Raw genomic sequence first — 17482 nt, forward strand, 5'->3', positions numbered from 1 at the left:
CAGTAATCCAGACCCAGCTGAAGTGTGTGTGAATGTGAGGTTCAATGTGTGTGGGACCAGCAGCCTCAGGGTCCAGTGATCCAGACCCAGCTGTGGACAACGCAGTTTAGGGATAATATGAAGGCCTTATAGAGGTTGCAGGAAAGATTTACGAGAATGATTCCAGGGATGAGCGACTTTAGTTACCTGGATAGATTGGAGAAGCTGGGATTGCAAAGCAGATAGAGTATAAAAGCAGAGAAGTCCTGCTACAACACTACAGGGTATTGATGAGGCCACACCTGGCGTATTGCGTGCAGTTTTGGTCTCTGTATTTAAGGAAGGATATACTTGCATTGGAGGCAGTTCAGAGAAGGTTCACGACATTGATTCCTGAGGTGAGGGGGTTGACATATGAAGAAAGGTTTGAGTAGTTTGCGCCTATACACATTGAAGTTAAGAAGAATGAGAGATGATCTTATTGAAACATAAAAGATACTGAGGGGGCTTGCCAAGGTGGATGCAGAGAGGATGTTCCCACACATAGGGGAAACTAAAACCGGGGGCATAGTTTCAGAGTAAGGGGTCGCCCATTTAAAACTGAGATGAGGAGGAATTTCTTCTCTTGAGGGTTATAAATCTGTGGAATTCTCTGCCCAGAGAGCTGTGGAAGACGGGACATTGAATATATTTAACGCGGAGATAGACAGATTTTTGAGCGATTATGGGAGTAAAGATTTATGGAGAGCGGGCAGCGAAGTGGAGCTGAGTCTATGATCAGATCAGCCATGATCTTATTGAATGGCGGAGCAGGCCCGAGGGGCCGTATGGCCTACTCCTGCTCCTATTTCTTATATTTTAATGTTATGCTTTCACTTTACTTTACTGAAGTTCACTTTACAGGGTATTAAATGGGGAAGTATTTGTCGACCAGAGGATGAAACCAAACATCACATTCAGATCAGACAGTGACTCGATACATCGGGACCTGAATATCTTCGGCCTTTGGCCATGGAAGCAAAAAACACTGTTCACAGCGTGGAGAAACTGTACACGTGCTGTGTGTGTGGGCAAGGATTCAGCCGATCATCCAACCTGGAGAGACACAAGCGCAGTCACACTGGAGAAAAACTCTGTAAATGTGGGGACTGTGGGAAATGTTTCAACTACCCGTCCCAGCTGGAAACACATCGGCGAGTTCACACTGGGGAGAGGCCGTTCACCTCCCTGAGTGTGGGAAGGGATTCACTCAGTTATCCCACCTGCTGATACACCAGCGAGGTCACACTGGAGAGAGGCCGTTCACCTCTCTGAGTATTGGAAGGGACTCACTCAGTCATTGGAGTCAGGCAGAGAATTCCACAGGTTCACAATTCTCTGAGTGAGTTATGTACTCAGAAAGGTGAGGGGATTTAATGGCAGCTTTCCAGGCCCCTGTTTATTTTACCTTCTCTCTGATCCTATTATCTCTCAGTTCTGAAGAAAGACCTTGCCTGAATTGTGAAATGAACCGAATGTTTCTCCAATGTTGTTAATACTGCAGTTTTGATGTACACCAGCAGCTTTTGATATTGTACTGTAAAACTTTACAGACCTTTGCCCAGCTCAGCATCCCCATCTCCTGGCTGTCAGTGGCCTACAATGGGCTACAAGGGAAGGTTAAACACTCTGGGGTGAATTCTCACTTTTACCTCACACAACTCGGGTGTTAGGGGATCGGCTCCAGTTTTACAGCCCGCACGGAGGAAATGTGAACATTCAGCCCTTTAAACCGAAGGTTTACAAACTCCGGGCATCTGTGAAGAGAGACAGTTTGTGTATTTCCCATCACCAATGGTGCGTGGTGCTGATACCTGAGCAATGTGCTCACTTTCAAAGCACAACTTATTGCTGCTTTTATAACAAAAATGAGCGAGGCAGTGATGAGAAAGGGCGGGGATGGAGCTGCTGTCGGCGTTTACTTTTTATTAAAGTCTTCTCACAATTTATATTTGTTTCGTTTTATTTACAGTCTCACTGGGATTTACAATGTGTCATTTTGAAATTACATTTTCTAACTCCCGACCTCTGCTCCTGAACCTACCCGCTCGGGGTCACGGATGATGCGGGCAGAGAGAGAGAGAGAGAGGGAGAGAGAGAAAGATAGAGGGAAATATAGAGAGAGTTAGAGACAGAGAGGGAGTGAGAGAGAGGAAGAGAGGCATAGAGTGAGAGAGAGACAGAGAGAGAGAGAGAGGGAGATAGACATCGAGTGAGAGAGAGAGACAGAGATGGAGACAGAGAGAGGGAGAGAGACAGGCATAGATAGAGACAGAGAGCGAGACAAAGAGTGAGAGACATAGAGAGAAAGAGTGTGTGTTTCTCTACTCTCTCTCTCATTCTGTATAGATTCTGGGTTTGATACAGGACTATGGGGAGAGAGCGGGGCAGTGGGATTAGTTTGGGGATTGATACAGGGCTATGCGGAGAGAGCAGGGCAGTGGGATTATTTGGATATTGAGAGAGCGGTAAGAGAGCGGAGCAATGGGATTAGTTTGGGATTGACACAGAGCTATGGAGAGAGAGCGGGGCAGTGTGATTAGTTTGGGATTGATGCAGGGCTATGGGGAGATAGCGGGGCAGTGGGATTAGTTTGGGTGAGATTGAGCAGCCATTTTACATGAGATGTGTGGTGACCATTTTACACCAGGACACATGTTACAGAGAACGGGAGAGAGAGAGAGAGAGAGAGAGAGAGAGAGAGAGAGAGAGAGAGAGAGAGAGAGAGACAGAGACAGAGAGAGACAGAAAGAGAGAGAGAAGAGAAAGAGAGATGCAAGGGAGTGAGAGTGACAGAAATCGAGAGTGAGGGAGACACAGAGAGAGAGAAAGAGAGAGACATAGAGAAAGAGACAGAGGGAGCGAGACAGATATGGACAGAGAGAGAGAGAGAGAGAGAGAAAGAAAGACAAAAGAGACTGAGAGTGAGAGTCAGAGAGAGAGAAAAAGATAGAGATAGACAGAGAGATAGAGAAAGATAGAACAAGGCAAAAACAGTGAGAGAGACACAGAGAAACAAAGAGAGAGGGAGAGAGTGACAGGGAGAGAAAAAGAGAGAGAGATACAGAGCGAGTTGGAGAGAGAGAGAGTCAGAGAGAGACACACAACAAATACAGAGCGAGAGAGAGAGATCGACAGACAGGTAGAGAGAGATAGAGAGAGAGACTCAGAGAGAGGGGGACAGATAGAGCGAGAGAGAGAAAGACAAACTTTTCGAGAGAAACAGAGAGACAGAGAGATAGAGAGAGCAATAGAGAGAGACTGATGATGAGAGAGAGAGAGACAGAGATAGGCAGACAGAGAGAGCTAGAGAGAGATTCAGAGAGAAAGGGACAGAAACAGAGACAGAGAGAGCGAGACAGAGGGTAAGAGAGTGAGGCAGAGACAGACAGAGAGAGACTGAGAGACAGAGCGAGTGAGACAGAGTGAGAGAGACAGAGGGTAAGACAGATATAGAGGCAGAGAGAGAGAGAGAGAAGAGACTGATAGACAAAGAGAGAGAGAGAGAGATAGACACAGGGAGCGAGAGAGACAGATAGAGGGAGAACGAGAGAGAGAGACAGAGAGACAGGCAGAAAGAGAGAGAGAGAGTTACAGACAGACAGAGAGAGAGAGACAGAGAGCGAGACAGAGAGTGAGAGGCATAGAGAGAGAGAGGTAGAGAGTGACAGTAATGGAGAGAGAGAGACAGAGTGCGAGAGACAGAGAGAAACAGAGAGAGAGAGAGAGACAGAGTGAGTGTGTGTGTCTCTCTCTATAGATTCTGGGTTTTGTAGAGGGCTATGAGGAGAGAGCTGAGCAGTAGGATTAGTTGAGGATTGATACAGGGCTATGGGGAGAGAGCGGGCAGTGGGATTAGATTGCGGATTGATGCAGGGCTATGGGGAGAGAGCGGGGCAGTGGGATTAGTTTGGGGATTGATACACGTCTATGGGGAGAGAGCGGGGCAGTGGGATTAATTTGGGTGAGATTGAGCACCCATTTTAAATGAGATGCGTGGTGACTATTTTACACCACGACACGTGTCTGGGTGATCCGTGAACAAACCTGATTTACCTGTCTGTGCTCGGGGCTTTGTGTATTGGTCCCAGTCTCTGGGTCCTTCATGTGTTTGAAGAGTTTGAAGTCAGTCACACCTTGTTGAACCATTTAAATATTTCAGGGCATTGATGGTAAACAGCTTCAATCCTGTGTATCAGTGAGGAGGCGACACAATCGAATTTACACCTTCTTCAAACCAACAAAATTTGCTTCTCCATTTCCTGCCCTGCGAAGATATCCCACCGTTCCACAATGCAGCCATGTCTGAATCAGCCTTTGATCCAATATACTGGTCAATCTGAAACACTCAAAGCTTTCAGATGGAGAAACTAGATTTACCCCACACATTCCAACCCACAATCGGATGGTTAGCAAATCAAAAATGTCCCAATAGTGTGATTTCTTGCTTTGGGTTTAAACAGTGAGACTGCAATATGTCACGGTACTTTTCAATCAAAGAAACATCAGAATGGGAATGAGAGGCAGGGTGAGAAAAAAAGAGAGGTGGACAGGGAGAAGCAGTGAGAGAATTAGGGATAGAGAGAGTGTGTTGGCAGGAAAGAGAAAGAGAGAGATCTGAAATGGACAGCAGCAAAGACAGAGGAAAAAGTGAAAGAGATAGATGGACAGATAGAAATTGGGAGCGAGGGAGAGAGTGAGGGAGCAAGACGGAGAGAGGGAGACAGAGAGACTGACAGAGAGCGAGAGAGAGAGAGGGGGACAGAGATACAGAGAGGGAGAGAGAGAGATAGGGAGACTGAAAGAGAGAGCGAGAGAGAGAAAGGGACACAGATACAGAGAGGGAGAGAGACAGGGAGACTGAAAGTGAGAGCGAGAGAGAGAGAGTGGGAGACAGAGAGAGACAGAGAGAGAGAGAGAGAGAGACAGAGATATATACAGAGGCAGAGAGAGAGAGAGAGAGATAGAGAGAGTGACAGAGAGAGAGACAGATAGAGAGAGACAGAGGGAAAGAGAGATTGAAAGAAAGACAGCGAGAGCGAATGAGACTGAGAGAGAGATTCAGATAGAGAGTAAAACAGAGACAGACTGATAGACATAGAAACGTAGAAACATAGAAATTGGTGCAGGAGTAGGCCATTCTGCCCTTCGACCCTGCACCACCATTCAATAAGATCATGCCTGATCATTCCCTCAGTACCCCTTTCCTGCGTTTTCTCCAAATCCCTTGATCCCTTTGGCTGTAAGGGCCATATCCGACTGCCTTTTGAATATATCCAATGAACTGGCATCAACAACTCTATGCGATAGAGAATTCCACAGGTTAACCACTCTCTGAGTGAAGAAGTTACTCCTCATCTGGGTCCGAAATAGAATAATAGAAACATAGAAAATAGGTGCAGGAGTAGGCCATTCAGCCCTTCTAGCCTGCACCGCCATTCAATGAGTTCATGGCTGAACATGAAACTTCAGTACCCCCTTCCTGCGTTCTCGCCATACCCCTTGATCCCCCGAATAGTAAGGACTTCATCTAACTCCCTTTTGAATATATTTACTGAATTTGCCTCAACAACTTTCTGAGGTAGAGAATTCCACAGGTTCACCACTCTCTGGGTGAAGAAGTTTCTCCTCATCTCGGTTCTAAATGGCTTACCCCTTATCCTCAGACTGTGACCCCTGGTTCTGGACTTCCCCAACATTGGGAACATTCTTCCTGCATCTAACCTGTCTAAACCCGTCAGAATTTTAAACGTTTCTATGAGGTCACCTCTCATTCTTCTGATCTCCAGTGAATACAGTTGATCCAGTCTTTCTTGATAGGTCAGTCCCACCAACCCGGGAATCAGTCTGGTGAATCTTCGCTGCACTCCCTCAATAGCAAGAATGTCCTTCCTCAAGTTAGCAGACCAAAACTGTACACAATACTCCAGGTGTGGCCTCACCAAGGACCTGTACAACTGTCGCAACACCTCCAGGCCCCTGTACTCAAATCCCCTCGCTATGAAGGCCAACATGCCATTTCGTTTCTTAACCGCCTGCTGTACCTGCATGCCAACCTTCAATGACTGATGTACCATGACACCCAGGTCTCGTTGCACCTCTCCTTTTCCTAATCTGTCACCATTCAGATAATAGTCTGTCTCCCTGTTTTTACCACCAAAGTGGATAACCTCACATTTATCCACATTATACTTCATCTGCCATGCATTTGCCCACTAACCTAACCTATCCAAGTCACTCTGCAGCCTCATAGCATCCTCCTCGCAGCTCACATTGCCACCCAACTTAGTGTCATCCGCAAATTTGGAGATACTACATTTAATCTCCGCGTTTAAATCATTAATGTACAATGTAAACAGCTGTGGCCCCAGCACAGAACCTTGCTGTACCCCACTAGTCACTGCCTACCATTCTAAAAAGTACCCATTTACTCCTACTCTTTAGTTCCTGTCTGACAACCAGTTCTCAATCCACGTCAGCACACTACGCCCAATCCCATGTGCTTTAACTTTGTACATTAATCTCTTGTGTTGGACCTTGTCGAAAGCCTTCTGAAAGTCAAAATATACCACACCAACTGGTTCTCCTTTTCCACTTTACTGGAAACATCCTCAAAAAATTCCAGAAGATTTGTCAAGCATGATTTCCCTTTCACAAATCCATGCTGACTTGGACCTATCATGTCACCATTTTCCAAATGCGCTGCTATGACATCCTTAATAATTGATTCCATCATTTTACCCACGACTGAGGTCAGGCTGACCGGTTTATAATTCCCTGTTTTCTCTCTCCCTCCTTTGTTAAAAAGTGGGGTTACATTGGCTACCCTCTACTCGAAAGTAACTGATCCAGAGTCAATGGAATGTTGGAAACTGACTTTCAATGCATCCGCTATTTCCAAGGCCCCCTCCTTAAGTACTCTGGGATGCAGTCCATCAGGCGATGGGGATTTATCGGCCTTCAATCCCATCAATGTCCCCAACACAATTTCCAGACTAATAAAGATTTTCCTCAGTTCCTCCTCCTTACTAGATCCTCTGACCCCTTTTATATCCGGAAGGTTGTGTGTGTCCTCCTTAGTGAATACCGAACCAAAGTACTTGTTCAATTGGTCTGCCATTTCTTTGTTCCCCGTTATGACTTCCCCTGGTTCTGATTGCAGGGGTCCGACATTTGTCTTTACTAACCTTTTTCTCTTTACATACCAATAGAAACTTTTGCAATCCACCTTAATGTTCCCCGCAAGTTTCTTCTCGTACTCCATTTTCCCTGCCCTAATCAAACCCTTTGTCCTCCACTGCTGAGTTTTAAATTTCTCCCAGTCCCCGGGTTCGCTGCTATTTCTGGCTTTAATACTATCCCTGATTTCCCTTGATAGCCACGGTTGAGCCACTTTCCCTTTTTTATTTTTACGCCAGACAGGAATGTACAATTGTTGTAGTTCATCCATGCGGTCTCTAAATGTCTGTCATTGCCCATCCACAGTCAACCCCTTAAGTATCATTCGCCAATCTATCCTAGCCAATTCACGCCTCATACCTTCAAAGTTACCCTTCTTTAAGTTCTGGACCATGGTCTCTGAATTAACTGTTTCATTCTCCATCCTAATGCAGAATTCCACCATATTATGGTCAGTCTTCCCCAAGGGGCCTCGCACAATGAGATTGCTAATTAATCCTCTCTCATTACACAACACCCAATCTAAGATGGCCTCCCCAATAGTTGGTTCCTCGATATATTGGTCGAGATAACCATCCCTTATGCACTCCAGGAAATCCTCCTCCACCACATTGCTTGCAGTTTGACTAGCCCAATCTATGTGCATATTAAAGTCACCCATTATAACTGCTGCACCTTTATTGCATGCACCCCTAATTTCCTGTTTGATGCCCTCCCCAACATCACTACTACTGTTTGGAGGTTTGTACAAAATTCCCACTAACGTTTTTTGCCCTTTGGTGTTCTGCAGCTCTACCCATATAGATTCCACATCATCCAAGCTAATGTCCTTCCTAACTATTGCATTAATCTCTTCTTTAACCAGCAATGCTACCCCACCTACTTTTCCTTTTATTCTATCTTTCCTGAATGTTGAATACCCCTGGATGTTGAGTTCCCAGCCCTGATCATCCTGGAGCCACTTCTGCGTAATCCCAATCACATCATATTTGTTAACATCTATTTGCACAGTTAATTCATCCACCTTATTGCGGATACTCTTTGTATGAAGACACAAAGTTTCTGGCTTGTTTTTTTAACACCCTTTGTCCGTTTAGAATTTTGCTGTACAGTGGCCCTTTTTGTTCTTTACCTTGGGTTTCTCTGCCCTCCACTTTTCCTCATCTTCTTTCTGTATTTTGCTTTTGCCTACTTTTTGTCTCCCTCTGTCTCCCAGCATTGGTTCCCATCCCCCTGCCGTATTAGTGTAACTCCTCCCCAACAGCACAAGCAAACACTCCCCCTAGACATTGGTTCCGGTCCTGCCCAGGTGCAGACCGTCCGGTTTGTACACGTCCCACCTCCCCCAAAACTGGTTCCAATGCCCCAAGAATTTGAATCCCTCCCTGCTGCACCACTGCTCAAGCCACGTATTCATCTGCGCTATCCTGCGATTCCTACTCTGACTAGCACGTGGCACTGGTAGCAATCCCGAGATTACTAATTTTGAGGTGCTACTTTTTAATTTAGCTCCGAGCTCCTTAAATTCGTTTCGTAGGACCTCATTCCTTTTTCTTACCTTTGTCGTTGGTGCCAATGTGCACCACGATAACTGGCTGTTCTCCCTCCCTTTTCAGAATGTCCTGCAACCGCTCCGAGACATCCTTGACCCTTGCACTAGGGAGGCAACATACCATCCTGGAGTCTCGGTTGCGGCCGCAGAAACGCCGATCTATTCTCCTCACCATTGAATCCCCTATCACTATCGCTCTCCCACTCTTTTTCCTGCCCTTCTGTGCAGCAGAGCCAGCTTACGCCTTATTCATAGACTGTGACCCCTGGTTCTGGAACTCCCCAGCAACGGGAACATTCTTCCAACTCTAACCTGTCCAGTCCCGTCAGAAGTTTATACGTTTCTGTGAGATCTCCTCTCATTCTTCTAAACTCCAGTGTATAAAGGCCCAGTTGATCCAGTCTCTCCTCCTTTTTCAGTTCTGCCATCCCGTGTGGGCCTTCGCTGTACTCCCTCGATAGCAAGAACATCCTTCCTCAGATTAGGAGATCAAAACTTAACACAATTTTCACAGTGCAGGGAACATAAATATTGACTGCAAAAGCTTCTATAGATATGCGAAGAGAAAACGATTAATGAAGACAAATATAGGTCCCTTGCAGTCAGAATCTGGCGAATTTATAATGGGGAACAAAGTAATGGCAGACCAATTGAACAAATACTTTGGTTCCGTGTTCACTAAGGAAGATATAAATAATCTTCCAGAAATACTAGAGGACCGAGGGTCGAGCGAAAAAGAGGACTGAAGCAAATCATTATTCGTCGGGAAATTGTGTTAGGGAAATTGATGGGATTGAATGCCGATAAATCCCCAGGGCATGATAGTCTGCATGCCAGAGTACATAAGGAAGTGACCTTAGAAATAGTGGATGCATTGGTGATAATGTTCCAACATTATATAGAGTGTGGATCAGTTGCTATGGATTGGAGTGTAGCTAATGTAATCCCACTTTTTATAAAAGAAGGGAGAGGTAAAATAGGGAATTATAGACCAGTTAGCCTGACATGGGTGGTGGGGAAAATGTTGGAATCAATAATTAAAGGCGTAATAGCAGCGCATTTGGAAAGCAGTGACAGGATCGGTTCAAGTTAGCATGGATTGATGAAGGGGAAATCATGCTTGCCAAATCTTCTGGAATTTTTTGAGGATGTAACTAGTAGAGTGGACAAGGGAGAACCAGTAGATGTAGTGTATTTGGACTTTCACAAAGCTTTTGACAAGGTCCCACACAAGAGATTAGTGTGCAAAATTAAAGCTCATATTATTGGGGGTAATGTATTGACTTGAATAGATACCTGGCTGGCAGACAAGGATGCAAAGAGCAGTAATAAACGGGGCCTTTTCAGAATGGTAGGCAGTGAATCGTGGTGTAACGCAACGTTCAGTGCTGCGACCCCAGCTATTTAAAATATGCATTAATGATTGGACGATGGAATTGAATGTAACATCTCCAAGTTTGCTGATGACACTAAGCTGGGTTGCAGTGTGAGCTGTGATGAGGATGCTAAGAAGCTGCAGGATGACTTCGACAGGCTAGGTGAGTAAGCAAATTCATGGCAGATGCAGTATAATGTGGATAAATGTCAGATTATCCACTTTGGAGTCAGAAACAGGGAGGCAGAATGTTAACTGAAATGATGACAGATTAGGAAAAGGGGAGGTGCAACGAGACCTGGGTGTCGTGGTACATCAGTCATTGGAAGTTGACATGCAATGACAGCAGGCGGTGAAGAAGGCAAATGGTATGTTAGCCTTCATAACGACAGGATTTGAGTGTATGAGAAGGGAGGTCTTGCTGCAGATCCATAGGGCTTTGGTGCTGCCATTCCTTGAATATTGTGTACAGTTTTGATATCCTAATCTGAGGAAGAACATTCTTGCTATTGAGGGAGTGCAGTGAACGTTCACCAGACTGATTCCCGGGATGGCAGGACTGACATAGAAAGAAAGACTCGATCGACTAGGCTTATATTTCCTGGAATTTAGAAGAATGAGTTGGACCTCATAGAAACATATAAAGTTCTGACGGGATTGGACAGGTTAGATGCAGGGAGAATGTTCCCGATGTTGACGAAGTCCAGAACCAGGGGTCAAAGTATATTGATAAGGGGTAAGCCATTTAGCACAGAGAAGAGGAGAACATTATTCACTAAGAGAAATGTGAACCTTTGGAATTTTCCACCACAAAGTTGTTGAGGCCAGCCCATTAGACAAATTCGAAAGTGAGTTAGATGTGGCCCTGAGGGCTCAAGGTTTCAAGGGGTATGGATAGAAAGCAGGAATGGGTTACCGAAGTTGCATGATCAGGCATGATTATATTGAATGGTGTTGCAGGCTCGAAGGGCTGCATCGCCGACTCCTGCACCTAATTTCTATGTTTCTGTGATTCGAAGTTGACATGTGTTAAGTTCAGTGATTGTCTATTGATCAAGTTCAGGTGATGGGTCAGCTTACATGCTTTGGGTCAGGTGATTGCAATTGTCCAGTTTGTGATAATGGCTTGTGTCTGGATGGCTCAGTCTCGCATGATTCTCTTAATTTTAGAGTCGCCGGGTTTAAAACCCTGTTTGGCGGTTTTGTGCTTTGCATGTTTAGACTGATTTTACAGGCGATACCCCGCTCTGAATTAATAGGCAAACAGTTCAAGGGATTTTTGAGATAAATGCTAATCGTCAACAGTTTCAGGGAATCTCTCACTGATTCGGGACTCTGTCCAGCAACTTTCTTCTAAAGATGTAAATTAATACAATTTCAAACGTAGCTCGGATTCACTTCGGCTCCTGGAAACTTCGGCTATCTCTCGCTTCATCATTGGTGCGATAAAAGAACGGAAATTTTTATTGTGTACAGTTTTGTTTCCTTACATAAGGACGTAAATGTACTTTAGAGGAAATATAGAAACATAGAAAATAGTTGCAGGAGAAGGGCATTCGGCCCTTCGAGCCTGCACCACCATTCAATAATATCATGGCTGATCACTCACATCAGTAACCTTTTCCTACTTTCTCTCCATAACCCTTGATCACTTAGCCGCAAGGGCCATATCTAACTCCCTCTTGAATATCTCCAATGAACTGGCATCAACTATCTGCGGTAGAGAATTGCAACCGTTAACCACACTGAGTGAAGAAGTTTCTCCTCAACTCAGTCCTAAATGGCCTACCCCTTATCCTTAGACTGTGTCCACTGGTTCTGGAATTCCCCAACATCGGGAACATTCTTCCTGCATCGAACCTGTCCAGTCCCGTCAGAATTTTATATATTTCTATGATATCCCCTCAAATCCTTCTAAACTCCAGCGAATACAGACCTTGTCGATCTATTCTTTCCTCATATATCAGGCCTGCCTTCCCGGGAATCAGTCTGGTGAACGTTCGCTGTGCTCGCTCCATAACAAGAACGTCCTCCCTCAGATTAGGAGACGAAAACTGAACACAATATTCTCGATGAGGCCTCATCAATTCTCTATACAAGTCCAGTAACGCCTCCCTGCTCCTCTACTCAAAACGCCTAGCTATGAAGGCCAACATGCCACTTGCCTAGTTCACCACTTGCTGTACCTACATGTCAATTTTCAATGCCTGATGTACCATGAGATCCAGCTTTCGTTGCACCTCCCCTTTTCCTAATCTGCCGCCATTCAGATAATATTTGCCTTCGTGTTTTTGCCACCAAAATGGATAACCTCACATTTATCCACATTATACTGCATCCGCCATGCATTTGCTCACTCACCTTACATGCAAAGTCACCCTTAGGCTCTTAACATCCTCCTCGCAGCTCACACCACCAGGCAGCTTAGTGTTATCTGCAAACTTGGAGATATTACACTCAATTGCTTCATCTAAATCATTCATGTATATTGTAAATAGCTGGGGTCCAGGCACTGAGCCCTGCGGCACCCCACTAGTCACTGCCTGCCATTCTGAAAAGGATCCGTTTATCCAGACCGACTCTCTGTTTCCTGTCTGCCAACCAGTTCTCTATCCACGTCAATACATTATCCCCAAAACCATGTGCTTTAATTTTGCACTCCAATCTCTTGTGTGGGACCTTGTCAAAAGCCTTTTGAATGTCCAAATACTCCACATCCACTAGTTCTCCCTTGTCTACTCTAAGTATTACATCCTCAAAAAATTCTAGAAATTGGTCAAGCATGATATCCCTTTCATAAATCCATGCTGACTTGGACCGATTCTATCACTGCTTTCCAAATGTGCTGCTAATTCATCTTTAATAATTGATTCCAACATTTTCCCCACTACTGATGTCAGGCTAATCGGTCTATACTTACCCGTTTTTTCTCTCCCTCCTTTCTTAAAAAGTGGTGTTACTTTAGCTACCCTCCAGTCCATAGGAACTGATCCAGATTCGATAGACTGTTTGGAAAATGATCACCAATGCATCCACTATTTCTACGGAGATGCAATCAAGTTTCGCCTGATTGATTCCTGAGAGCTGAAGGCTTTCCAATAAGGAGAGAATTTGTTTTAATTGTGCTGATGTTCTCAATTTTAATAGAATGAGCGTTGATCTCATTGAAATGTATAAAATGCTTGGCAAGCTTTAAATCAGAGACAAGTGCGCTTGGCGCTGATCCATGACGGACAGATGGCGATTCAGACAACTGTTAATCTTTAAATCAGTGGTGCAACTTGAAATAACAACAACAAATGTTATTATGTAGCGCTTTGAACTTAGTGAAACGTCCTCAGGCGCTTCACTGTTTTGTGAAATTTAAAACAAATTAACACCGAGCCGCTTATGGAGAAATGAGAACAGGTGACGAGATACGTTTAAAGAAGCGTGTTGAAGTAGGAAAGAGTGGTAGAGAGGCAGAGAGGTTTAGCGAGGGTGTTGCAGATCTTGGGAGTGCTTCGGCAACAGAAGACACGGCCAGCAATGGTTGAGCGATTATTATCAGGGATAATAAGGGCAGGATCATAGGAGCGCATCATGGGGTTGGAGGAGATTATGCAGATAATGAGGGGCGAGGCCATGTAGATATTTGAACAAAAGGCTGAGAATTTTGAAATGGAGGCATTGCTTAAGGGGGAGCCACTATAGGCCAGCAAGCAAAGGGATGATGGTTGAGTGGGGCTTGTGCGAGTTGGCATAAGGGTAGCCGAGTTTTGCATCACCTCGGGTTGACAAGGGTAAAAAATGGGAGGCCAAACAGGAGAGTATTTTAATAGTCAAGTGTAGAGGTAATGAAGGCATGGATGATTGCTTCAGCAGCGGATGAGCTGAAGCGAGAGTCAAGATGGACGTCGAAATATGCGATGTTGGGACTGGTATATAATATATTCACACAAAACCGATGGACTTGATGCTGTATCTCAGTCTGGTAATTGCTGTGATTCTGTACTGTTAAATAATGTGTTGTTCTATTGTTGCTTATGGAATTGATACACTATCTCAGTCTGGCGCAGTCTGACACAATTAGACTGGTATATAATTTGTAGTTCTGTCTGTGCTGTAGTATTTATTATCATCATCCTCAATGTAAGCAGTACCTCGAAATCGATGAATATTGCTTTCACTCTAAAAGTGCGTTCTCAGATATTTATCCTGCATTTATACACTATTTATACTGCATGCCAGTCTGACATTTCCTGCCGTTTTTGGACTGGTATAAAAGGTGTGGTTCTGTCCGTGCTGAAATATTTATTATCATCATAATCAACATAGGCAGTCCCTTGAAATCGAGGAAGACTTGCTTCCACTTCAAAATTGAGTTCTCAGCTATTTATACTGTATTTATACAGGATTTATACTGTATGCCAACCTGACACTTCCTGGCAATTTTCGACTTCTATATAATGTGTACTTCTATCTGTGCTCGTGGAATTGATACGGTATCTGAGTCAGACGTTGTCTGAGAATTTTAGACTGGGATCTAAAATGTAGTTCTGCCTGTTCTGATCGAATAGACTGCCAGTGTGAGGTGACTATTTGGACTTCCGTACCGCAGAGGGATTTGGAAATCTCAGGAATGAAATTCGCTTGGTAACGCCGTAATTTAGCGCCAGCAGAGTGCAAGGTAAATATTGCTTTTTGATATATTTCAACCTTTATTTATTCGATGTACCAATTGTAATATCTGCGATTTTTGGACTGGTACATAATGTACAGCTCCATCTATGCTATTGAAATGTATTGACATCGCAGTCTGATTCTCTGTGAAAGTTTTCGACTTGTGCAGGTCAACCTGTACTAATTGGATAAATACTGGATCTACGTCTGGGTCTGAGATTTTGCTCATACCTAATGTGTGGTTCAGTCTGTTCTCATGTAATTGATGAGATGGAGGATTGTCCTGTGAGGGGAAATTGAGCAAAGTCGACATCTATTCTTTAGATTTTAGAAAAATGAGAGGTTATCTTATTGATACTAACACAATTCTTACACGGCTTGACAGGGTAGATGCAGGGAAGATGTTTCTTCTGGCTGAGGAGTCTCGATCCTGGGGTCAGAGTCTCAGAATTAGTGGTCGGTCATTTGTGACAGAGAAGGGACGAAACCTTTTCACTCAGATGGTGGTGAATTTTTGGAATTCGCTACCCCAGAGGGTTGTGGTGCCTCAGTCTTTGAGTATATCAAGACAGAGATTATTATTTCTGTGCTAATCAAACAGATGCTCAGAGGATGGAGAATCTTTGTAATTTGCTTGATAACGCCGCCCGTTAACGCCGGCAGAGGGTAAGCTACTTTTTAATTTCATTCTTCCTTTTGGCATTTGATTTATTCGTTGTACCAATGGTGAAGTGTGGGTCTAGGTCGGAGAAGTGTTTTACTGTTTTTCTTCCCGTTTTTGCAGCTCGCATGCCGGTAAACCTCTATCATAAAATGCAATAGCCCGCCTGATCTCCCGCCCTTTTGGTGCCCGACGATGAGCGTGTATCATCACTTTTAGTGCTGCTCTCTCACCTTCGGGTGTCAAAACTCAATTTCGCAGTTTCAGACGGCATCTAACACGTAACACTAAAATGAGCATTCAGGCGTTGACACCGCCTCAAAAAGAGCTATGCCCACTTTCGACCCCTCAGTCTTTGAGAATATTCAAGACAGTTTTTGGTGGAATTTTGGACATCAAGGCAATCAAGGAATATGGGGCTCGTGCAGGAAAGTTGAGTTGAGGTAAATGATCAGCCATGATCTCATTAATTGCCGGAGCAGGCTCGAGGGGCCGAATAGCCTCTTCCTGCTCCCTATTCGTATGTGCATATATTATTATATTGTATCTCCTTCTGATTCTCTCTGAGACTCTTGGAATAGTATAACACACGCAGTTCAGTCTGTACTACTGGAATTGATGGGATGGGGGATTGTCCTTTGAGGGCAGATTGAGTAGAGCAGACCTATGTTTTCTCCACTTTTGGAAGAATGAGAGGTGATCTCATTGAAACACGCCACATTTTCACAGAGATTGACAGGGTAGATGCAGAGAGGATGTTTCCTCTGGCAGAGGAATCTAACCCTAGGGGTCGCAGTCTTCGAATAAGGGGTCGGCCATTTTGTATAGAGATTAGCAGAAACCTCTTCATTCACATGGTGGTTACTGTTTGGAATTCGTTACCCCAGAGGGCTGTGGAGGCTCAGTCTTGGAGTATATAAAAACAGAGATCAATGTATGTTTGGATATTAAGCGAATCAAGGGATAGGGGAACAGGACAGAAAATTGGTGTTAAGATATAAGATCAGCCTTGATCTCACTGAATACTGCCGCAGCCTCGAGGGTCAGAATGGTATATTGCTGCTACAACTTCTTGTGTACTTATTTGCTTGTACTCTATCTCAGTCAGACTCTCTCTGAGATTCTTGAAATGGCATATAATATGAAAGTCAGTCTGTATTACTTATTGATATGATACCGTTACTCTCTGAGATTTTTGGACAGATATATAATGTATAGCTCAGTCTGAGCTAATGATCTCCATTGACATTGCAATCTGATTCTCTATGAAATTCTTGGACTGGCATATCAGATCAACCTGTACTAACTGAACGAATGCTGTATCTCTGATTGAGAACGTCTCAGATTTCTGGAAGTGTATAATGCATGCTAATGTAATTGATGGGATGAAAGATTGCTCTATGGACATAAGAGCATAATAGCTACGAGCAGAGGTAAGCCATTTGACCTCTCGAGCCTGCTCCGCCCGTCAATAAGTTCATGGCTAATCTGATCCGAGCCTCAACTCCACTTCCCACCTACTCCCCATAAACCTTGACTCCATTATCATTGAAACATCAGTCTATCACCACATCAAATATATTCAAAGACCCAGCCTTCACAGCTCTCTGGGGTAGATTATTCCAAAGATTCACGACCCTCTGGGAGAATAAATTCCTCCAAATTTTTGTTTTCCATGGGAGACCACTTATTCTGAAACTATGTACCCTAGTTCTAGATTCCCCCATGAGGGAAAACATGCTTTCTGCAACTAACCCGTGTCAAGCCCCCTCAGTATCTTAGACGTTTCAATAAGATTACTTCTCACTCTTCTAAACTTAAAAGAGTATAAGCACAACCAGCTCAATCTTTCTTTTTATGACAACACTTCTTCTCAGGATTCAACCTTGTGCACCTTTTCTGAACTGCCTCCAATTCAAGTATATCCTTCTTAAGGAGACAAAAACTGTATGCAGTACTCGAGGTGTGGTCTTACCAAAGCCCAGGACAGTTGGATCAGGTATTCCCTACTTTTATGCTCCATCCCCTTTGCAAT

The sequence above is a fragment of the Pristiophorus japonicus genome, unplaced genomic scaffold (genome assembly GCF_044704955.1).
Source record: "Pristiophorus japonicus isolate sPriJap1 unplaced genomic scaffold, sPriJap1.hap1 HAP1_SCAFFOLD_37, whole genome shotgun sequence".
NCBI classification, from domain to species: domain Eukaryota; kingdom Metazoa; phylum Chordata; class Chondrichthyes; family Pristiophoridae; genus Pristiophorus; species Pristiophorus japonicus.